Source organism: Rhinopithecus roxellana, chromosome 4 (assembly GCF_007565055.1).
Source record: "Rhinopithecus roxellana isolate Shanxi Qingling chromosome 4, ASM756505v1, whole genome shotgun sequence".
Taxonomy (NCBI): Eukaryota; Metazoa; Chordata; class Mammalia; order Primates; family Cercopithecidae; genus Rhinopithecus; species Rhinopithecus roxellana.
Genome location: NC_044552.1, coordinates 116,735,107 through 116,760,128, shown reverse-complemented (window position 1 = coordinate 116,760,128; position 25,022 = coordinate 116,735,107). Strand labels below are relative to the sequence as shown.

Here is a 25,022-nt window from a genome sequence, read left to right as displayed (position 1 = left end):
GACCATATTGATGCCGAACCTAGTGCAGACACCCAATCAGCGTAGCACACTACAACCCAGAACCCCGGGGCTCAAGCCATCCTCCCACCTCAGTCTCTGAGTAGCTAGGACTGTAGGCACAGATCATTGAGCCCAGCAATCCTGGACAATTTCAATGACCCTTCCTCCAACCCATTAAGAAGGTCAACACTCCTAAAGAGAAACAACAAGTGTCACTTGTGCCTCCTGACTTAAGTATGAATACTTTGGATTAGCATTTACAGCTTCCCATTATTTTGCCCCAGCTTCTTTTCCTGAAGGTATTTCTCCAAATTCTTCCACTGAAATTTATAATTCACTCTCAATGGTACCTACAGCTGTTTTGTATCTTCCTGCTTCTTAACTCATATCCACTCACTACCCACCATCCAGCAAATATTTACTGAGTGGTTGCTGTTTTCTAATAGCTGTTCTGGGCATGGTAAAAGGCACAAAAAAGGATAAGACCCTCCAAATGGGCAAGGTAATGGCTATGCTATTGCAGATCTCACAACCTAATTAAAGACAATGACATATGAACAACAGAAGTTCAGTAAAATATGGCAACAGATGACAGCAACACAAGCCAGGTGCCCGAGAGCTCAGTAGAAGGAATGGTGTGGCTGTCTTCTTTGTGATTCCCTCCTCAACTTAGAAGCAGCTCTGAGTTAGAGGAAACAGCACTGATCTTGGGAGATAAAAAGCTGGATTTCAGCCAATTAATTTCTGCAATTAATTTATTGGCAAATTCAATAAATTGATAAGGTTCTATTCATGAAGCAAAAAAAAAAAAGGGGGGGATGGATAATACTCAGAATTGTATTAAGATTGAGAATTAATAATGTTCTGTAATTGAAAAAGTACTATGTATATATGATTCCATGTTCATCTATGAAAAAGGTTAGAATGTGCCACCCCAAAATATGCCACTTTGGCATAAGGATTATTTTGAGCTTAAGGCAATTAAAAGCAGAAAACACAGAAAAAACTCTTTGCCCTCCCCCATTGGCTTAAAAGCAGGACATAAATTTCCCTTTATAAAGGTGTTCCCCTTTCCTTTCCCAAAAAAGAAAGAGATCAACCGTTATCATTAGAGACAGAAAGTGTTAAAAGAAAAACTTCAGCTGAATTCAATTAAAAGGAGTTTAATTGAGCAATGAATGATTCACAAAGTGTGCAGCCTCCAGAATCACTGCAGATTCAGAGAGACTCCAGAGGTGCCTTGTGGTCAGAACAAATTTATAGACAAAAAAGTAGAGGGACGCACAGGAATCAGAAGTGAGGTGCGGAAACAGCTGGATTGGTTACAGTTTGGCATATGCTTTATTTGAACACAGTTCGAACACTCAGCAGTGTATGAGTGGTTGAAATATGGCTGCTGGGACTGGCCAAGACTCAGCTATTGTTACAGGCACATACTCCTAAGTTAGGTTTTCAATCTTGTCTACCTATTAAGTTAGGTCGCAGTTCATCCACAAGGACTCAAATATAGAAGTACAGAGTCTTTCTCAGGACATATTTAGTTAGCTTTAACAAAAGTCAGCACCAAGATGAGTCTGTATGAACAAACCTTACTAAAGCAACCCTTACTTTCCATTAGTTTCCCTTGCACATTACCATCCCACAATTTACCGTCTCTTGAAGCTCAAACCTATATTTCTTTGTCTTGTCACTTTCTCATAATTTATTACCCTCTGCTAAAATGGTACATGAGTCCTTGGGTCAAACTGCTTCATTGATTCTTCCATTCTTTTCTATGAAGGCTTCTGTATACATAAAAATTAGAATGTTAACACAAAAATGTTTGTATGCCTTTTCTCCTGTTAATCTGTATTTTGTACATTTAATTCAAAGGCCCCAGTGAAAACATAAGAGAATAGAAGAAATATTTTTTCCTCCTCTACACTTATTTAACTAAAATATATGATTTACGACCCAGATTATATACTATTTATTCTTTCCTTCCTATACATGTTTATAGTGCTATTTTTTGGTGCTCATCATAAAGGAACTGTTTTTCCACCTAAAAATAATGTGTGGTGAAATATAATCAACCTATGAAAAAAATGCATAAAACACAAATATACAACCTAATAAACTACTGTAATAGGAACAACCTTGAACGCTTTCTAGAGTCAAAAACATAACAAGAACCGTAGGAAAACCCTATGTACACTTTATATAAGCAATTTTCACATGCTGTTTTATCTGCCTTATAAAATTGCAAGGATTTTGAAGAAAGGCATATTAGCCAAGATTCTTATGTTGGAAATGATAAAACCCAAATTAACCAAACTTAAACAGAAAATGAGAAATTTATTGCACACAAAATTAAATGCCGGGAAGTATGCAGTGGAGCTGGACTGAGGATAACCTAGGATGCAAGCACTATTACTTCCTCCTTGTCACTTCCTCTTTTCTCCTTGCTTTCCATCCTTCATGCTGCTCTCTGCATGATAGCCTCACTGTCACAAAATGGTTCCCCTGGAGACTCATACCCTGTAGTTCTCAGATCAGAAAAGAGATTTTCTTTACTCAGCTTGAGTTTAGAAGTAAAACATCCTGGGAAAGGTCTATTGTCTGTCTGACCTGAGGTCCATTCCCCAATGTTATCAGAAGGATGATGAGTTCAGAGAGAGATGCTGGCAACCGAAAACAACAGCTATGACAGAGGCACCATTTCTTGTTCAATGCCCTAAATGATCATTACATTCTTCACAGAAGAGGCAATCCTATCTTTAATATTGCGAGGAACTTCAGCAACATTAAGCAGGAACTTCAACTGGGCCTCCTCTGGTATTCAGGCATGTTTGGGTTTGTCAGGAAGACTGCAGTGTGTGGTTCTCCATGTGTCAGGGATCCCTTCCTGTGATGGGCTTAAGAGACTTCAGGGAAAAGAACATCATCCTAAGTGAAGTCAGAGACGAGGAGTATCTTTGGTGTAAGAACATCAAAGGACTGTTGACTTTTGAGGACAGAACATGTTTGCTACTCAAACTGTCCCCTAAGCTACCTCTCTGAGACTGAGGTCTAAGCCTTAAAATGAGTTTCTAACAGTTTGGGATCAGATAATTCGTTGTTGCAGGGGCTGTTCCATTCATTACAGGGAGTTTAGCAGCATCCCTGGATTTACCCACTAGATGCCAGTAGCATGCTTTTCTAGGCATGCAAAACAGTAATGAAGCCAGACATTATGTCCCCTGAGGGACAAAAATCACCTTTTCTTGAGAACCACTGGAACCACTGGCCTAGAAGGAAGAAACTATAAAAAGGAGAAAAAGGAGTAAATAAAAACGGAAAGAGCTGTTGTCCAAGGCAGCCAGGTAGTCTCACTCACAGTATCTACAAAGGGCCATTTCTTGTGCTAGCAAGGATGAGCAGGGTGAGTTAACAGAGCTCATAGGTAAAATACCTTTGAGAGAACTTGAAATAAAATTTGGGGAAGCCAGGGATGCTAGTTTCTGTTAATCAGACAGACTAAAGCTGTAGAAATATTTTTGTGTTATTTTTGACAGTTCTTATGACCTATTTTTACCTTCAGGCTGATATGGCTTGGGAAACATTAAATTTGAACGAATGGATGATTTTAATGAATGAGGTTAACAATTTTTTTTTCTTAATGGCATACTTAAATTCACACGTTACTACTGTGGGGTTAGAATTTTAGAAGTGTCGGGTACATTAATCTACATTATACTACTGTAAAATAGTGATGAACTTTCTGTGAAAACTGATCCCACACAGAGTTCTAAGATTAGAAACTAAAAATTTGATGTATCACCAAGTGTTCAATTTAAATTCCATGATAAGTGGCCTAAACATGAAAGAAATTTTCAAAATAGGCTACTGTGAGACATCTTCACATTCAATGGGTTACTCATCACTTTTTAAAAGAGAATTTATATCTTTAAAACTTGCATTAATTTGTTTTAAAATACCAATTCTGATTCCACTTGAAATGTGTTTTGAAGCAGGAGAGGATATAATAAAAGAAAATATTAAAAGGAAGTAATAAAATTCCTCAATTAAGTCTACTTTTAAAAAATGGAGAAAATGAAGAGCCATCACTCCGCCTGTGCAGTGTAGCATCGCTTTCCCCTGTGGAGGTAAGAGAACTTCACTCTTCCTGTCCTCCCCATCTCTCTTCTCCCTGTCTCAGCACAGTAAGAGGTTCATGACCTAGACTTGACCAATTAGATTCTCCTGGGAATTTGAATCTTGGATGGAGTGGAGTTATTTGGGTTCCTGGTTTTACTAAAGGCTTGGATATTCAGGTTTTCCCTCCCAGTCCCTCAATTCTATGAGCCACTAGTATCCTTCCAATTAAGTATCTTCTTCACTTTATTTCCAGTAAAGTAATCAGGTTATCAAGAATCAATTTCAGTTGCTTAAAACAGAAGCAAAGAACTATAACTGACACAGGAAACTCTGATTAAAAAGTATTGTGACTCATTTGTCACTATGATTAAAGAGAATGGGAAAGGGTCAGGAAAGAATATGGAATTAGAACTGAAAGGTAGATTTCTTGAGTCTATGCAGACCAAACGTTCAAAGTATGGGATCTATTCATATGTGTTTCATTTGTTTGTTTTTTAATCTTCTACTTCTACCAGGTTTATATATAGGTGTAGTTACGTAGTTGCCAATGTTGCTTGATTAATTTTAGGATTTCCACAGTATTTAAGCAATTTTTTTTCTGACTGTGATGCTTACTATTTTCCAGTAATGCAATTAAAAGTGTTTTAATAGCCACTTTTATAAATTGATTCTAAAAAGTAATGCTTTAAATTTACTAATGCATTTTAATATAAATATTACTCATGCTCATCATAAAAATAATAAACAGTACAGAAAGGTAGAAAATGAAAAATAAAAGAGCCGCATCATCCCCTTTTTCAGAGAAAATCAAATTTCTTACTTAAGATATTTCTAGGTATAACTGATATGTCTTTGGTTCCTGGTGTTTCCTCATACTTGGGCTCTTGCCCATTCAACCAAGTAGGCATTTTACAAAACTTGCCTCAGTGGAGGGATAACATTAGAGACTACAGGTTAAGAAAACCAATCAGCCAACCAAATTTGCTTCTTGATTTAATGAGTTTCAAAAGACCAGTCCTCAGAAGAAAGGCAGGGTCTATTTACACAGGAACAGAAACAGTTTCGGGGAAAAAAAAACACGGTGAGGAAGAGTGAATCTTGCTAATTGGGAGGACTGGATAGGGTTCCCTGGGCTGGGATGATGGGAAGATCATGACTACTCAGTAAGGGAGCATGGTCTTTCGGGTCAGGGAAAGGGGCCTGGTTAAGGAAAATCCTTGGAGAGTAGAGTCGGCATCACAGACACCATCTTCTAACACTATGAGCACTGCTGGTCACCTCCAGCACCTGTTGACACCCAGTCTTCACTCAACTAAGACCAATACAATTGTTAGTTTTCCTTTCCATGGTATCCCACCTTCCAAAATCCAGGAGGAGCGAATATGTGCCCTAAGAGGGGCCTATCCTGACCTTTTGGATGGCCTAGGTCATGTGTGAGTTCCCCAGGTTAGAGAGTGACACAGAACATCGATGGTACTGAGGTCACATGGAAGGTCCAGCACCTTGATGTCTATGGCACTGAACAGAGCCAGCTTCAGATTCACGCCTCTCCTCCTGAGCCAGTAAAATGTAAAAACACACAGTTAAACACACATCTCCCTCCTTCTCTTCCTCTACTTTTACACAAACTACATCACAGTATACCTATTGATCTTCCACTTGCATTTTTCACTTAGTGATATAGCTTTGATATCAGCCTGCAAAGATCTACTCTGTTTTTTAAATGGCTACTTGGTATCTTCATAATTTGACTGGTCCCCAAATGATGGACCTTTAGTTCTCTCTGTCCCTCTCTCTCTCTCTCTTCCTCCTTCTCCCTTCCCTTTTCTCTCTCAAATATTACCAAGCTATCATGAGTATCCTTTCACATAAGTCTTTGAACTTTTGTGTGAGGTAACCCTAGGATGAATTCTTAGAACTGGAATTGCTGGACCAAAAAGTATGAGCTTTTAAGAAAAAAAATAATGAATGTAAATATTGACAAGTTGTTTTCCAAAATGTTTGTATTGACTTAAATTCTCATAAGCTCTTCTTTACCCATATTCCCTGAAGCACTAGATATTATAATCTTTTTACACCTTTGCCAATCTGATACATGAAAATTACAATTATTTTTAAATCTGCCTTCTCTTAGTGATGACTAAGAATCCTCTTTACATTTTGTTGAACCTATTTAATTGTGCAATTACAATATTCTTTCTTACAGGTAGGGGCTATTTTCTATTCAGCACTGTACATTTTTACAAAGCTCCCATTATGTGTCTAGTTGATTATGTTGAATTAGACTGAAAACAACAACAGCATTTGATATCAAAGAATGTGGCACAGAAAATGTAAACATGAAATATTTTAACAGTAAAAAATTTCCTGTGGCACTACTTTTGAGTTACACTGGCACTGGCTCCTGATGAATAGGATGAATTAGCTACAAAATGTACCCATAGGTAACTGAGTAAAGTAAAGTGTTAGCTAGAGTTGTTTTGTGTTATCCACTTGAAAACTAGAGAATACCAGCCAAAAATCAATTTTGGTTTTGGAATAATTAATACTGATCTGTTTCTCTTGAGTAGTACTGTAATTAGAAATATGGTTCAGTGATTCCTTAATGTCACTACTGGTTTGTGACAGAAAACCACAACACTAGCATTAAGAATGACAATTTCCTCCTTATTTGCTTTGGGAGGAGGCAGCTATCAGGAATTTAACAAAAAACTATGACATAGCTCTCTTTCAGGATGCAGTTTTAGCTAGAAATCTGATCTGTCTAGAGAGAGTTTCAAATCTGATTCTCCCAGAGCTGTTAGAATACAGACTTTATAAAAACTCACAGCACTAGATTTATGCTACCCTCCTATATCTTGGCTCATGGACAAGCTGATGATAGATGAAAAAAATGCAAAAACTTGTATTCCAAGATGCTTTCCAAAGTATATTAAGAGGCAAGCTGAAAAAAAAGAAAAAAGTATTACATACTCAACCAAACTCTAGGATACTTGTTTAAGAAAGTGAAAGAGGTTTCTTTCATGTAAGGCTTCAGTCTTCAATATACCAATGTGACAGGAACCTAGTTTTCAGTGTTTCCCCAAATCATCTGACCTGGCACCCTATTTCCTATAGAGAATATATGCTATTTTCCAGCCACCCAGTGTCCACTCTTCTTTAAATCTAGTGGGGCTATAAGCAGGGGTCCTACACTACCACAACTGAGGGACAGGACAATGCTCCAGGCTAGGACAACTGGAAGCTGCAGACTACAACTGGGAGTACAAAGAGCAATCAATTGGGGCTCACCCATTTCAGCAGTGGAAGACACCCTCTTACAACATTCCTGTCCTGACATTATCCTGTTGTCACTGCTTCTGTGCCCTTTGGAATTCTCCTGCTGGCTTTCTATGCCAGGTATCCAGCTAGGCTTCCCATCAGTTCTTAGAGCTCCTGATATCCTTCTATTAAGTTCCTTCTTGCCTAAATTGGGCAGAGGGTTTTCAGTTGCAACCAAAGACTCACACTTTTTTTTTTTTTTTAAATCTTCTTCAGCTCATCTCTCATAACATCACTAGATTGAAACAGGAACAATGTATATTTATTGACAAAAGACCTACGTGGATTACACCACCTAACACATTCTAGGAGCTCAAAAAATTGCTGAACAAATAACAAGTATTCCAAAAAACAGGTTTTGGGAAGTATTATTTTAAGTCACTTTCTTAATAAGGGGAAAGACTATTTATATTGGTACCTAAGAGAGAAATGGTGCCTAATACCTAGTTGCTCCTCTAGGAGTGGAGTAAACTGCAAAATATTTCTGTTGAATTTTGGTGGCTATTGAATAAATTAGTGTCTCTTATTTTAGAGAAATAAAAGACTTAAGACAAAACATAAACTTTAAATCAATACTAAGGAACCATTTAGGAAAAGCTTGCCCTCTCTGAACTAGACATTTTACTAGGCATTTGACATTCAAACCTCAACTCCATGTGTCAATGAACAATATTTAGTGAGCTGATACTATGTGGCAGACATTGTGCTAGGGCCAGGAGACACCATGACACACCCAGCTTGGGCAGTAAGATACTCTTCCACAGTCACACAGATGGTGAGTTGGTGGTGTAAATATTCTTTTCCTGTGTAAGTGCAATTATAGTCTTTGCTCTATTTAATTATACTAAATAAATAGCTTCTATTTATTCTAAACAAACGGATAACCCATTCAATATAGATGGACTTAAAATTTTAAGTATTCTCACTTTACGTGACAAACTTTAGTGACAAACACCTTGGGAATCTTAAAGGAGTGTTTTATTTATTGATACCCGTCACCGTCAATAATTTTGGTTCAAAGACGCTTTCATAGTTGATTTGCTGATAGAAGATAACACAATCAAAACTTTCAAGTTGCTTATGAAAAATTCTTAGGATGACACTGCACCTAATGTTTGTAGTCAGTTGTTTGTCATTCTTTCCTCTGTATCTATGCTGTGTCCAGCACTGCTAGAGAAGTAGGTACCCAACATCCTAAGGTCCAAATATCAGAACCATGAAAATGAAGCACTAGAAGCCAGACAGATAACCCCCAGAGGGAGCAAACGAAAAAAACCCCCAAATCTTGTGGATCTAGAAGTAGAAAATAATCGCTGAACCACTGATTTGAGACCCATGAGAACATTAAGGGCACCTCAAAATAAATCAGGGCACTGTTCCTAGCCCAATTCTGTGGCAGAACATAAACCTGCAAGAAATAGGATTAACATACTATCTCTGCAGTAAGTTAAATCCTGAACTTCTACAAAATACAGTTTACTCCAATTTAGTTACATTCTTCCTGCTTCCGGTGTCTTACCTCCACGTTGGACTGAGGTTTTCAATTCAATGGTGAAATATTTACCTATTAAAATTACCCATTTTGCTTCAGTGTGAGTTTCTCAGCATGTTTTACACAGGAGTGACCTGAATGACTCGCAAGTGGCACGAGCGTGCCAGGCCCTGGAATTGAATGGTATGGTTACGTGGTTGTTGTCTGTTTGCGGTTTTATTGCTGAATTAGCAGTAACCACAGTAATCATACCCTTTCTCATTTCTTAGGCTTGGGGATTTCGTCCACCTCTAGGGGGTTGGTCCCCCTGTCATTTCTCAAAGTTACTGTGAATTTGTTCTGGTCAGTACTATAGAGTGTATTATCCTAAGGAGGGCCACTGTAGGGCCATAGGACTAGAGGCAACTTGAACTTCACAAGTTAGCAGAGGAAGGACTCCCTGGCACACCGACTTAGGGCCACGGCGTCTGTTTGCTCAGGTTGCCCGCCAGCCCTGGGAAGAGAGTCTGGGGGCAAGCAGGCTGGGTTCCCGGGTCTCAGTCGCCTCAGTGGTGGCTACAGACTGCGCATGTGACCCATGGGCCGGCGGCGCAGGGGCCGGAGAGCGAGGAGGAACGCGGCGTGGAGGAGGGGACTTCCGGGACCAGCAAGAGCGCGCTGGCTGCTCGCCGACGGCGGGGGCGGGGGGCGGCGGGGGAGCGAGCTCCCTGGCGGCTGGCGGCGGCGTTGCGCGCGGGGCAGGGAAGGGATATGCGCGGGATCGCAGGGAAGGGGGAGGGGAAGCGAGCGCGCGGGCTCGCTGAAGGCGTGGGGGGGAGGGGGCGGAGCCCTGTGGCGTCTGAACCCGCCCCGGGGGTGCCAAGGTGCGTCTCCAGTCTGACGCGACCGCCTGGGGCGGAGCTAGCGGGACGTGCCACCTGCAGTGCTGGCTAGGGCTTTTTATTTACTAGGGAGCAGTTTCCCCGCGCGACAGTCCGGGAGCGCGCAGGCACTCGCGCGCACACACATGCACGCAGGCACACACACACACACTTTTGCACACACAAACACTGTAGGACGCTCGTCTTCACTATTGCATCCCCGAACCAGCAGAGCGACGCTACTGCGGGTTCTCTTAACCTCAGCATCGTGTGGCGAAGCAGAGCCATTGTGCATCAAGGAGAGGCCGGTGCCTGCGCTGCCGTCTCGGGTACCTAACCCAGCAGACCGCTCACCCCATCGGGTAAGCCAGTCTCTCTCCTTGTAACCTGTTCTGCAGACCCGAGGAAGAGGGTGGGAGGCTGCTGGTGCGCCAGTGGGGGCAGACCCGGAGTTGACATTTCAGGGGCTTGCAGCCCATGCAGCCTCTGCAGCCTCTGCCCCTGTCGTCTAACGGGAGCAGCCACTACTCAGGTTACTTATGCTGTCAGCCCTGGAGTCGCTCCCCACTTCTTCCCTTCCCCCGCCCCGCCCCCCCAGCCCAATATGTACTGTGCTCCTTGGTTGCCAAGGAGACTTGCTTAAACATCAGCCCTGGGACATCTATTGAAAGAACTGGTTTCTTAAATGATGCTGTTATTTATTTTGATATTTAAAATAAAATATATACTGAGGACCTTGTGGTAATTTGGCATTCGTTAATCTGTATTCAGGTGGAGGTTTCATTCAACTTCAAGAAAAGCCGTAATTGCACTATATGGTATGCTTTAAAAAGGATTCGTCAGATAAATTTTCAACGGATTGTGTCTTGAATCATAATTTACTCCCATTTTGGTGATCTTATAAAGAAAGCTGACTCTGGTTTAGATCCCTTCTTCCCCTCTATTTCCAGTTTTATTTTGCAATTCACTTAGTCGTGATTATTTTAAGTTAAAAGCAGGTGATTTAATTGTGGTTCCCCACACAAGGATGAGCTTCTGTTGTAAATTGAGCAGAACAGGAATACATGTTTGTGAATTTGTAACGTAAGAAGGTAGCATTCATGACATACATCTTTGCTAGCATTTTTATATCCCCTGCATCAGTATTGAAGCGCAGTTTTCTGCACCTCTGCTCATTTCTGAGAAGATTCTGTTTTCTTTAAAATCTCTTATTGATTTTTTTTTGAGAGATGTCTTATCTCTGTACACGTACAGAGATAGATATAAAATGTGTGCCATGGCTTACTAGAGCTTATATGAAAGTGCAGTTGTTTTTGTTTTTTGTTTTTTTCTGATGGGACTGGGTCCTCTACTAGAACACTGATAGGCCCATGGAAGAGATCAGTGCTTCTCTTTCACAGAAGCCCCTAATACCTGGGCTACCAGTTTTGTTTTGTTTTGAGGCCTCAGGTGTCTATTGGGTGAACTTGTAACACAGTGCTTGAAGGCATCAGCAATCCAGTAATTACATTTTGCACGAATTTCATGCCTCCCTCACAAACAAATGGCCTAGTGAAGATCCACCAGTATTCACTGGTATTTTGTTTTCCTTTGGTATTTGTTCATCTTTTCTACTTCTTGTTAAATGACACAGGGAAATAAGTCAAATTCTTCTAATTTAGATTTTAAACTCTGTCATAGAAAGTGTAATAAATAATGTGAGGAGCAAGTAAGCCAAACAATGACTGAGGTAGATAGAGGGGATTTATGCAACTCATAGAGCTTTGGGAGATGAATGATGACGACAAACATTTTACATTACAGTGTAAAAAGCACTTCTCATATACTTCTTTTTTAATCCTCACAACAACCCTTTGAGGCCAATAAATTACCTTCCATTTAAAGCTGAGGAACCCAAGACTCAAACCTTGCTGAAGGTCACAGCTAGTGAATGGGGAAGCCCTTTCTAGATCCAGTCTCCTTGCCCTTAAAAAAAGTTGTGCGTGTGTTTCAGATGTGTGTAGGGATCTGGCAAGTGATATAAAGGAGTGGGGCAGGCTTAGAGAAGACATGTGGGAGAGAGGGTAGGGAGTGGAGCGTGAACTGTGGCCTCCGGAACTTGCAAACCACTGTAAAGGAGGCAGCTCCCACTCCACTGTAGCTGATTGTTATTGTCCAGGCTCTAAAACATGACAGTTTTTTAAGGAAAACGGAAGCTTCTAGATTTTTTATATGAGGTATCCTTAATTTTAAAAGCTGTAAGGACCACATTAAAAAATGTATCTGGGTCATATCTGGCCTGTGGCCTGCTAGTTAGCAACCCATAACTACTGAGGTCTCACTCAATTTTAAGTTATTATTCTCTGACAAAATACTGATGTGAACAAATACATCCATCACTGTGAGTGATCAGTTTTTTATTTCAATATTAAAGTCTAATAAATGCTCTACCTTTGTTCTTCAATAAACTGGTTCAAAAATTTTTTGAGGTTTCCTAGATCTCTCTCTTATATCTCAGAAAATAAAAGAGCATGAAGTGCTCCAAAATAGGAATTTTTGAATCTGGTGAAACAAAAGCATTTATAGTTTAGAACTTATGTTCCTGGCTTAATGTTTTTTTTTCTTGCCGTAAGGCCAAGAAGTGGAGGAAAACTCAGTTGAGTGCTTGTTATAGGAAGACGTAGGATTGGTCAGCAAATGGAGCATCCTGAGCCTTTAATGAAAACGTCTGATTAAAGTGTTACGTAATTAGTTAAAACCCACCACTGAATACTGCAAGATGCCAAAGGAGCAAAAACATAAGTGGGAACTCAGAGACATTAAATTCCAGCACCCTGGTATATAAAATGTTTACTCCTTAAATAACTATCTTGTAGTGAGGTAAATACATTTTGAGAAGCTGCCATTTTCTCCCGTTTCTCCTGGAGCCACAGAGATGCTAGTGGACTTCACTGAAGTAAGTAAGTAGTCAGAGAGGAGTGTCATTTTATTTACATTGTCTCTTTGGTGGATCCAGGAAGGTGTAGTTAAAAGGAAAAGCCAAAAGATTTGAACAGTGACTTCTAAAATCCCCCTCTGGAAAGATGCGTTAACAGTAAATAAAGCCATTTCAGTTTTCCTTTCTTGGAAATATGTTGCACCCCTAGTAAGGAGCTATGCAGGTGTGTGTTAGTAATGTTCTAACAAAGTCCTGGCTGAGTGCTGTTGAGATACCGTCTCTGCCCTCAAGGATTCAGAGCAAACACACTGCTCCTGGCAGCGTCCACTTTTCGAGCTCTTGTGTGATTGGCTTCACAGTGACTCTATAAACTGGGCATCTTATTTCCATTTTACAGATGGAGAATCTAATACTGCGAAGTCCAATTGGACCAATGAAAGAAATCTTGCAACCTCAGCTGCTCTTCTCTCTTCACATTCCTTCTTCTCAACTGTTATCTAATGCAGCTTATAGACATGTACATAATTGTGATTTTGAGGGAGTTATGTGTTAAATGTTACAATGGAAATATAAGATTACGTAGAAGCTCAGACACAGGGAAAAATTTTTAAGTGTTCTGATTGTGGAGATCAGGTCAGTCCCTATGTAGCAGGGGGATTAGTGCTGGAACTTGATGGCTGGGTGTGATTATATTAAATGAAAATCTTTATAGCTGTTGAAAGATGGGAGTCTCCATCAGACAGTCTGTTGGAAATGTGGGTTAAGAGGATGATGCTAGTGATACCTGATATTGATGAGCTTATTGTAGCTGAGCGGGTGAAAGCTTTGGAAGAACTATGGTCTCCAAGTTGGAGTGTAGCAGAAGATGCAACTGTGGATGGGTGGGAGGGGATGGAGGAAGATAAATTCAGGAAGGAGACTAGGAGAGGAGTTGTAGCCATAGAGGAGAATCTGGAGAATGTAGTACTGATTCTTCTAAAAGACTGAACATAAAGGCAAGGGACAAACTAATATTATATTCTCTATACAGAGACTAGCACATGATAAATACCCATAAACCATGATGATGTGTCTATATATTTAATGTTTGGTGGCTTGTACATAATTTCTTCTCATGATAACACTTTTCTATAGAAAAAGCATACACATATTTTATATGAATTCATTTGGAGTGGATAAATATATGGATTTTCAATAATGAGAAAAGATTTCTGGCAAATTAGATGATAAAAGATGTAATCTTTTTTTTTCTAGTAGAGTCATAGACTTGGAGGCTAAGGAAGCTCTTACAGATACAGATTTTAAGGTTGCATATACTTTTGATGAAGTCTTGTATGTTTGGGACAAGTAAAGGAAAAATGTGGGCTGTATGTTAACCATTTGAAAAGCTATACTCAAATCCAGACAGAAGGCTTTGGTGACAGGTAAATGTACTATAATCTTGATCTTCGTTGGGTCAATGTTTTTATTGCATCAGTATAGATATGAAAGAAATGTGACAAACAAGTGGGAGTGAGACTTGCATTTAAGTACTAGATCTTTGGTGACTGGGTGGGAGATCTACCTGTTAGAATGTTCAGCACAAGGTAACAGGATGAAATAAAATAGAAGGTGTCATAGCTAGAGTCTAGCACTGGGGATATTTGTCATGATAGAAATTTACTTTAAAGTTGGAGGGATTTTAATTCCTATCAAGTACAATATAAGCCAATATGATGATTTGCTCTTCACAGATACATTTGGCAAGTAATGGAAAATATTATGAAAAAATGATACTGTAAGGAGCCCATCTTTCTTAATAAGCAAGGGACTTTTTGGTGACAGCAGAGATAGATGTGGCTATGTCTCTGTGTCAGGCAGTGTCTTCCCTTCTCTGCTTATATGACTGCTTATTATTTTAGAATTGTTTTCCAATTTGTAGAGTAGAACTTAAGACTTTATCCTAGAACATTTTACTTTCTCTCTTGTTGGGAATTAGTAAATGGAATTCATTTTGTTCACCTTTTTCCTGGCATTTCTAATCAGAACCTTCATTCCCAGGCCCTTCTTGTCAAGATCTTTACCTAAGAGGAGCTGAGCAATGTGAAGTGCTCAACTTTCTTCATATTTCTTTTGTTCTTTCCCTATTTCATATGCACATTGCAATGCATTAATGTATTTAATTTAACTTGATTTTGACATATGGCACTATAAGTTTTGGTGAGATTTTTAAACGAACTATGTAGGAAAAAAAAAAGTTTTGCAGACTTAACTTGGAGTCAGATTAGTTCCACATATGGCAAAAAGCATTGAAAGCTATAAATTTGTCTAAAATAGCTTCTTCCCTTGCAAGGTTGAAGTCACCAACCTGATAAGATAATTTTTAAGTGAAGAAGAAATGTCTTTGGCAGTTTTCATGGACTCTTGACAACATTTTCCTACATGTTTATTTGAGGCATAATGTATTCTGCTTTCCATGCCAGATGAGCCAGTTCCAGTTACTTAGAAGCAGGGCTACCCCCTCCCTTCCCCACCCAGATGATACAACCAGTTTGTTATACAAGATATTGATGGAAAAAGAAGTCCCATCCTAGCTGATTGCTTCAGTGAGAACATATTTGATGCTAATGGCACAGACAATAGAGCAGTGGAGGAGGCATTTTGCAATTTTTTATGACACAAGTTCTGATACCTCATTTAAAATCATTACTTAGAAACCTTATTATTTATGATTTTTAGTTCTATAATTGAAAGTGCAAGGTAGCATGGCACAACCAGAAGAACCTGAGACTTGGAGCCTGGATTTGAATACTAAATCTGATACTTCTTGGTTCGTGACTCACATTTCAGTTACATATCCCCTCTAGCTCTCATTTTCCTCATCTGTAAAATGGGAATTCTGTTACCTAGATTATGGAGTTGTTTTAAGATTAAATAAGATATGCATAGAAACATCTAGTACAATGTTGGTATATAATAAAATCTCAGTACTTATTAATTCCTTCCCTTTGCCTCTCCTTTCCCCACTCCTTTGCCTTCCTCAAAATGATGGTGGAATTCATTTAAATTTCCTGAGCCATGTAAAATGTCTTAATCTGGTGTGCAGACCTTGGAGTGGAGCTACCCTAGTTATGCTATGGAGCTTTTAGTGATGCAGTATGCTGCTTACGTGGGCTCTCCCAGGGAGAGGGATGCATAGCTTGGACTCAGTGATGTCTTTTCTCTCTGACAAGCCACTCTTCTCTCTTTTATGCAGCTCCTGGAGCATCAGCCTGGTCAAAAGGAAAAGGAGGAAGGGTCAGTCAGTTTCCTCCTACCCAGGCAGCTCTCTGGGGTCTATCATAGGATCTCTTCAGGGGTCCACATCTGCAAAAAGCACAGAGCTGCCCCTTGTGTTCTCTGTAGAATTAATAGTGGCAGCATCAAGTACCTGGCAGGTACAGACCTGTTAGCCTTTCTGTAAGGTCAATTTCTAGAGTCCACATCTTTCTTGACAACTAGAAGTTTCCCTTCATGCTGAATTATGTAAATTTTATGGAAAGGTCAAAAGCTCACCAGGATTAAAAAAAGAAAAAAACACTCCTCAAATTTCAAGTCAGGTACAATTAAAATCTTCCCAAACAGAATACTTTCTAGTTAAATCTATATTTTTTTCTTTTTCTCTGCACCACGACCTCACCCATTCCCTGTTCCCACCAGCAACTCCTTCTTCTGTGTTGAAATATCATGTGGGTTTCAGATGACCCAGGAGTGCACATGAGATTAGTATGACTTGACTCTTTTCAAAGTCACCCCCAGCTCATGGGCTTAGGGAGAACCTAGACAGCAGAAGGAACTGCTAGCAGCCTACCACACTTGTAGGAAGTTAGCCTGAGCAGTATATTGTAAGATCCCATAGACCAAGCTAAGCTCTGTTTTCATCATACAATGGATTATAAAGCACGTCCTTAAATAAAATACTTTTTCTTGCGCTAAATGTGCTCTGCTTATACCTGGTATGCATGTATGCATATATTTATATATTTCAGTATTTGTAAAGTTATAGTGCAATTTCATAATTCAGATGCATTTTTACTAGTTGGTAACATTACTTGAGATGCCTCAAATAAGAAAGACAAGTTTTGTGACTGTTAAAGACAGAAAATCCTTTACTCATTTCTTTATGGCTCCAGAAAAGAATATGGTAAAAAATGTTTTGTAATGGAGATTGATTATAGTGAGGTGTAGATTCTCAGCTGAAAAATATGGTAGCCGAGATGACATCAGTGCCAGGTCTTGCGTCTGCATCACATTCGCAGACCAGCACAGTTGCAAAATCATTACGAAAAAAAGCCTACTCTAAATGTGAACATACTGGTTTATTCTAAAACACTCCCCAAGTAATAGTTGTGGTTATTATTTTGGAAATTTAGGTTCATAATTGATATAGATATCTGAGTGGAGGAGATTTATTTTGATGATAGAGTCTCTCATTCACTTGCTTCGTCATCTACTCTGCTTGACATTTTCTGAAAGGAGACTTTCTTTTTAAACAAAATGCTGTTTTTGTAATAGGCAGTGGTGTAGATGTAATCAGATGCCCCTTTGGCTGCGTAAAGCTTCATTAGTCTTTCCTAGCCTGATGTCCTTGAGCTGATAGAACTGACTGGGTTTTTTTTTTTTTTTTGAGACTTCAAAGCCTAAAGAAATATGAAATCAATGTTTTGTTTTTTCTTCCACGAAAACATTGATTACCTACAATCTGATTTAATTTTGCCATAGTTTATCTTCTTTAGCTTTGGGCCAAAGCCATTTAACATTTCTTGGAGGTATTCCAGATCACCTACAGATGGGGCCTCCTAATAGAGCAAAAGTCATTTTAGAAACTCACGCACAGCGCTTAGGCCTTTCTATACAGCATTTAACTTGACTTTTTTTCTGAAATCCCTAAGATTTGTGAATCTTAGTGTCATCTATAGGGTTTTCTGATGTTTCCCTTCTCTCACCTTGTACTGTTTCACAAAGTTGTCATTTTTTTTCCTTTTTTTTGAGACAGATTCTCACTCTTGTCACTCAGGCTGGAGTGCAGTGGTATCGTCACAGCTCATTGCAGCCTTAATCTTCTGGGCTCAAGCGATCCTACCACTTCAGTCTCCCTTGTAGTTGGGACTATAGGTGTGTATCACCACACCCAGCTCATTTAAAAAAAATTTTTTTTGTAGAGATGGGTGTCTCACTATGTTTCCCTGGCTGGTCTCAAACTCCTGGGCTCAAGCAATTCTTCCACCTTGGCCTTCCAAAGTGCTGGAATTATAGATCTGAGCCACTGTACCTTACCAAGTTGCCAATTTTTGATTTCTGTGTTTCATGCTGTTTTTATCAATGTTACCCATCAGAAGCCTGCAATTAATTATTGTCATTACATTTTGTTAATTGCTTTAACATCGAATATTAATATATTCTGTATATGTAACTGCCAAGGGGTTTGCAGATGTGGGTGGAATTCTTTGGGCAGCACATTATTTTCCTAGTGGCTAAGGGTTTAGTGGTTAAGGATTTCACTAGCATGGAATTAGGACAGGAGGAATTAGTTAACATGGTTTATCTGTGCAGGAGCTTCACCCCTACATAAAGCCTTTGAAAATAATGACATATTTTACTCCTGGACCTAATGAGGGATGAAATTCTCATACCCCTCAAAACATGTGCCTTGATTACTGAATTTTTCCTTTTGGGCATTGTATTCTTGGAATTCTGCTTCTTCTACTTTGACCTCTTTCAGGAAATTTATATCCTGTGATTGCTTCAGAATTCTGTTGCCATCCATTCTTTGTTCATGTGGAAACTTAGAGTGCCTCAGTCAGCAGCTATTGGTGTATGACTCCTTTGTTGGATGCAAGAACAAGGCAAGTTTGGAAAGAGGACTTCTTGCCTCTCAGCATTAAGTGAGCCTTTCACATCAGTGGCCAACTGTTGACCAAGATGTTTAAGAAACACAGGTTATCATTGCTCTCAAGAACTTCCTTAGTTCTTTTTTTTTTTTTTTTTTTTTTTTTTGAGGCGGAGTCTCGCTCTGTTGCCTGGACTGGAGTGCAGTGGCCGGATCTCAGCTCACTGCAAGCTCCGCCTCCCGGGTTTACGCCATTCTCCTGCCTCAGCCTCCCAAGTAGCTGGGACTGCAGGCGCCCACCACCTCGCCCGGCTAGTTTTTGTATTTTTTAGTAGAGACGGGGTTTCACCGTGTTAGCCAGGATGGTCTCGATCTCCTGACCTCGTGATCCGCCCGTCTCGGCCTCCCAAAGTGCTGGGATTACAGGCTTGAGCCACCGCGCCCGGCCAAGAACTTCCTTAGTTCTTAGATGTAATGCATCTCCCCTTTGTATCTGGAGCTCCACGGTTGAGCTCAGGAATGGAAGCATATTGACAGTTTCAGGAGAGAGTCTTTCTATGTGGTGGTGTAGTACCCACCATCATCTCAGCTGGGACAGAGGGTCATCTCCCAGGAACCAGCCACATGTCCCTCTTTGGCCAGTTTTGAGGCCTCCTAAGAACAGTGCCAGGGTTAATAAGGCCTTTTCTTTAGGCAACACTCACTTATGGTGGCTCAAGTCACACATCAGTACTGAAAATGTCTCACTGTTACTGTTTCTGTGGATTACGGTTAGGCTAGGGGTCGACACAGTAAGCGGATAGGGAGAGCAAAGGCAGGCGGAATCAGTTTCCTTGAGTTTTCACTCTGTAGGGAGTTACCTTGACTTCAGAACTCTGTGCCTAAGTCTCCTTCTGTATAAATTGGGATAACACAAAGAATCTCACTTTTCTCACATTGTCATCCATGAGATAACATTAGATACGTTAAGTATTTTATTTGTATTAAGAGTGCTCTGGTATTGGTTTTGGTTGGGCATTGTAGGACTTTGCATTAGAAAATCATATATTTACCACTGTCCTGCAAATATGTGCACTCTAGAGGTTTGCAATCAGGCTGGTCCTCAGAATGACCTGAGATTGTTTCAAAAATATAGATTACTGGATCTTCTATACTTACTGTGTGAGAATCTGCATTAGTACTGAGACATTTGTGTATTAAGAAACTCCCGTTGACTAATTATGGTGACAGGTCTGCTTTGGGAGATGTGGTCTAGAGTTCAGTGAGCTGCTCACACTCTGCTTCTTATTTCCACCTTCCAAGGACCAGCCAGACCATCTGTATTTGGGCCTCAGCTTTCTTGTCATTCACACTTAACAACAACAAAAAATAGCAAGTTAAATCAGTTCTGAGGTCACTGCTCTCCAGATACTCAGTGGACATTTAAACAACACAGACAATTCTCTACCAACCAGGTGCCCTGTCTGGGTAGAAGTCTTGATGTGTGATTAACATCTTTACTACCAAAACAGAGGTTATCATTTTCTACTAAAATTTGTGTACAACTAATTAGGCAGATTGCTGCAGAGAGCAGCTAATATCCTCATAGTTGTCCATATGGCACTTCGGTTGATTAATAACATACATTTCTGCATAAGATAAAACTAGATGCGTTTTTATTTTATATCTTTTTAGATTTAGAGCATTGATAGTGATTACGTGGCATTATGTAAGCCAACTGGAGATTGCCATTTCCACTGTGGATGAAATCTTTTTTTTTTTTTTTTTTTTTTTTTTTGAGACAGTCTCACTCTGTCGCCCTGGCTGGAGTGCAGTGGCCGGATCTCAGCTCACTGCAAGCTCCGCCTCCCGGGTTTAAGCCATTCTCCTGCCTCAGCCTCCCGAGTAGCTGGGGCTACAGGCGCCCGCCACCTCGCCTGGCTAGTTTTTTGTATTTTTTTTAGTAGAGACGAGGTTTCACCGTGTTAGCCAGGAGGGTCTCGATCTCCTGACCTCGTGATCCGCCCGTCTCGGCCTCCCAAAGTGCTGGGATTACAGGCTTGAGCCACCGCGCCCGGCCGATGAAATCTTATGAGTCATTGATTAACAGGTTGGTAGTGAACTGCTGCAGGATAGTATGGATATAGCAGGATTTGAGGAGCAGAGAGGCTACAGTTTCAAATTGTAGCTTGATCTTTATTTTTGGGAGGGCTCAAAATGTGCTTTTGAATATTAGGTATTTTGAGGAGATATGCAATTGTTAAGCACCAGTATACAGATAAGAAGAAAAAAAACCTTGCCATTAGACAACTTGAAAGGCATAAATGAATTGCCGACATCTACAAAAATGATCAAGGTTATGCATGATTGGATGTGCTTAATTGTAATTTTAAAATAATTCATTTTGTGGTGTGTGACTAGCTGAGAGAAAGGCAGACATCATACTTAGGTTTACCTGTCTGCGGCAATTTAATTATTATTGACTATTGTGATGGTTTTTTGATATTGAGTTAGGTACAAGCCTCCTTAATTCCTATTGCAGGAAACTTTTTAATGCTTAGTAATATTTTTGACTTGAAGAAAAAGTCTTTTAACCTAAAGAATGACCATTTCAGGACTAGAATTGTTTTATCGAGTTACCTTTTCCCCCCTATAAAGTAAGGTAAATGCTGTCTGTGGAACTTTGGCAAATTAGATTTTGGTTGGACTCTTCTGCCTTTTTTGTCAAGGAAAAGAGGAGGGGTCCAGGAGGAAAGAGGGAACACTAAATGTGAAACCACGTCTATCATCAATTGATTTTGAAGTTGCAGCCTCATTGGGTGGTTAGTATTGGGCCATCCTGCCAAAATCATCTCTTTGTGTATTTGGCCATCTGTGCCAAATTATAGGGAGTAATAGCCTTGGGCACAGCTGCTGAGTCTAATGTGTATTTCTGACTTGTATATTAATGATAATGACTGCATAGAGAAGTCCAGTGACCAAATGTGCAGAATAAATAAGAAGGAACCAAATCTATGTAAATGTAGAATTCAAAGAAAGGAAAATCTCTATTTTACATCAGGAAATGACAGTACATATTTATTTAAATCTCTATACAAGAATATGACCTTTTCGTACTCCATCTCTTCACAGTTTCTCCTAAGGAGAAATAAATCTCAAGAGAGACTGGCCTTGAATTTTGGTCCTTCCATGTGGTGCTTCTTGAATTTGCTCTGAGATAGGACGTGGATTTTATTACTATATCCCAACATTGATAGGGACTTTTCTCAGCTCAGCCTATCCCTTTAAGAGAATCACTCAGGAATGACTGACTGCCTTTGGTGTCACTGTACTTTTTGTTGGTTGGCTGGGGCCAGCAGTAGGACCTTTATAGGCAGGCTAAGTCTAATGTCACTAGGAATATAATTAAGAAATTATAAGAAAATGAGATATTCCACAATCCAATGACTAAGGATAAAGAATGCTAAGAATCAGGATTTTAAATAGACATGTCTACATTTGCATGACCATTCATTTCTCTAAAGTATCTTAATTAATCAATGTATTGGAAGGAAACCTACCTTATAGTGAAGGAAGCCTTTAAAAAAGTCACCCAAGGAATGTGAAATGATTTGGCACATAGAACTTAGTAGCATTGTTCTCTGTAAATGCTTTACAATTATTTTTCCTTCAAGCCTACCTCATTCAGAGCCTTCTCATTTTTGGTTGTTCAGCACCCAAACCTTGGAAACATCCTTAGCGTCTTTCTCTCACAACTTACATCCAAACAGTCAGGAAATTCTGTTGGCTCTACCTTCAAAGTATACCCAGAATCTGACCATATGTCACCACTTCCCACTACCATTCTCGTCCCAGTCAACATTACCTGTTGTTTAACTCATTGCAGCAGATCCCCAGAAAGTCTTCTTTGCCTCCTATAGACTCTTCTCCACACAGCAGCCAAAGTTTTTGTTTTAAAACCTGAATGAGGCTATATTTCTTTGCCCAAAACTGCAGCAGCTTCCATCACAAGAACCAGACGCTGTATACCATCTATCCCCCGCTTATCTCCCTTTGCCTTGCCCATTCCTGCCTTAGAACTGGTGTCTCACAGTTGGTAATACCCTCGACCTGGAATGCCGTGCCACCTGCCTACCCGCAGGCGTACTGTCTTACCTCCTTCAGGTCTTTGCTCAAATGTCACTTTCTCAATGAAGCCCACTGTGATCACTGTGCTTAAAATTGCAACCTGCCTACCACCCCAACCCCTTCACTCTCAATTCATCTTAACCTGTATTTTTTCCCCCACAGCTCCTACCGATTAAAAAAAACAAAACAAAACGATTTTACTGAGGGAAAACTGGCATATCATTAAAGTTCACCCATTGTAAGTGTGTACAGTTCAGTAGTTTGTAGCAAATGTATAGCGTTCTGTAGCCACCAACACAATCCAGTTTTAGAACATTTCTGTCACCCCAAAATGTTCCCTCATGCCCATTTGCAGTTATTCCCCACCCCCTCTCCACCATAGGTAACCTCTAGTGTGCTTCTACATCTATACATTTGCCTTTTCTAGACATTGATGTATTTGTCTTATTTGCTTAGTGTTTAGCATGTATGGTCCAAAAGATGAAGGAGCTGCATATTTCTGTAAAATTTGGATATTATCTTATTTCTTGTATATGTGCACTTATTTGCAGATAACCAGTGTCAGGACATGGGGAAGTTGGACAGAAATGGGAGAGAGATGTAGGGGTGCCTGTGCCCCATCTGTGTGTGTCTGTCGGGCAACAATCCTGAGGTTCTCTGGGTGCGCCTCCACTGCCCCGTCCTCCTCAGGGAGATGAGCTGACTCCTCACACGTTTTCTATTAATGAATGATTCTGTGATTTCTTCATTCAGTTATGGAGGAGAGCATGGAATCAATGTGTACTCCTGCCTCAATATTCGGTTATCAGGGGCTCTCAGCCTCTCCTTCCACTTCCTCAGGTGTCCTCCTCTACCCTCCATCCTCACAGCTGCTCTTCTGCCTTCAGCTTCCTTACAGCTTCTCTGTGCCACTTTCTTTATCCTTCCGTCCCTTCCTAGGGACTGCTGTCACTAGTATCTTTAGAGATGTGGCTTCCATCGTGTCACTCTCCTTTCTAAAAACTTCTGGCAACCTTTGAAGACCCACGGCTTGATTGGTCTCAAAAAGCATTTCTCTACCTGCCTTCTAATTCTTCCCAATGTGAACCATGTCTCTTTCTCAGACTCTGTAAATAAACACACTCTCAGGAAATATCAATTCTTTGACAACCTTTAGTGTTATGTATTTCTGATTCCTAAGCCTCTTTGTCAAGTAATGAATAATTTAAAACAAACAAACAGAAAAACCCTTAAAGCCCCTAGGAGTTGATTATTTGAAGAAATCTGGTAACTTATCTGTGTATGTTTTCCTAAATCTGTTATTCTTAAAGCATCACAGCTCCAAATTTGCTGTATATTTACCAAGGGTGTCTCTGACCACCAGTGTTGTGAAGTTATAGTTACAAGATAATTCCATAGTAGAAAATAAAGCAAAACATGTATGGTTCAGGCGCACCAGCATCAGGACCGGACTTCACTTCCACTAGGTCCACTGTTGTTCCCTGCTGGAGGGTCCTGGGGGCCCTGGTCAGGTGGTACTGGGGCAGGGCTGGGCCACACAGTGGACACCTTTGCTTCTGGGCTCCAGCCTTCCCACATGCTTCTCGTGTCCTGCTGATACCTCATCGGTGTTCTCTGTGCTGCTGTTGCTGCTTCTGTTTGCTCTGGTCCTCCCTGATGACCAGTGATGTTAAGGCTGCCTGTGGACCACACTGTTCACTAGCCACTGGCCTCCTCCACAGCCAGTGGGCTTTGGCTGCTTGTAGCTTCCTTTCTTTCTTCCTGCAGCAGGAGCAGCACCAGGGAATACATAGATGGAATGGATTTGGAAATAGACAGGCCTAAGCTTGAATCCCGGTTCTTTCATATACGAGTTATTTAGTCTTAGGAAAGTTACTTATTTCTTTGAACCCCAGTATTGTGCTCTAGGGACAGTTACACCCACCCTGCAGTATAATCATGTGATCCACATGCAATGATGTATGTAAGTTTCATTGTCCAGTGCCTGACACAGAGTCAGCAACCAGTACATTTTTGTTATTGATTGTTATGATTATTCTAAAGTGAACTGCAAGGGCCCGGGAAGCTAATGGTTCCTCCCCTTTCTCTGAGGACAGCAGGCCTTTCTTCCCAGGATTACTGCTCTATGGGTGTAGGGTAATGTGAATGTAGGCAGTCTTTTTTGACCACCGTCTACATTTTCCAGTACTCAGTCTCTAAAGCTAGCAAACAGCTGTGAGACATGGGCCACACCTTATTGGCTTGTGTGACCCGCCCCTCCCCTTTTCCTGCCATGCTGTCATTGCAAGATGAAAGATAGAAAACACCGAAGTCTTCTGTGTTGTTATTGCTTCTTAAAGCTGCCGTTGGTGTTTTTGCTTA

At 40.4% G+C, this 25,022-nt stretch overlaps 1 protein-coding gene across 7 annotated transcripts in view; it reads left to right on the top strand.

Annotated features, from left to right (window-relative positions):
• KLHL32 (kelch like family member 32) overlaps positions 1–25,022 on the top strand; it is a 250,044-nt gene that overhangs the window by 17,594 nt on the left and 207,428 nt on the right. For 4 of the 7 annotated variants that reach the window (XR_004056958.1, XM_030929461.1, XM_030929463.1 and 1 more), the window contains exon 1: positions 9,763–10,151. The exons of 1 other annotated variant lie outside the window; for it this stretch is intronic. The gene's annotated coding sequence lies outside the window, so the exon portion shown is untranslated. Of the gene's footprint in view, positions 1–9,762; positions 10,152–25,022 lie in introns of those variants that run through there. 2 more of the 7 variants (XM_030929462.1, XM_030929464.1) reach the window with 1 other exon arrangement.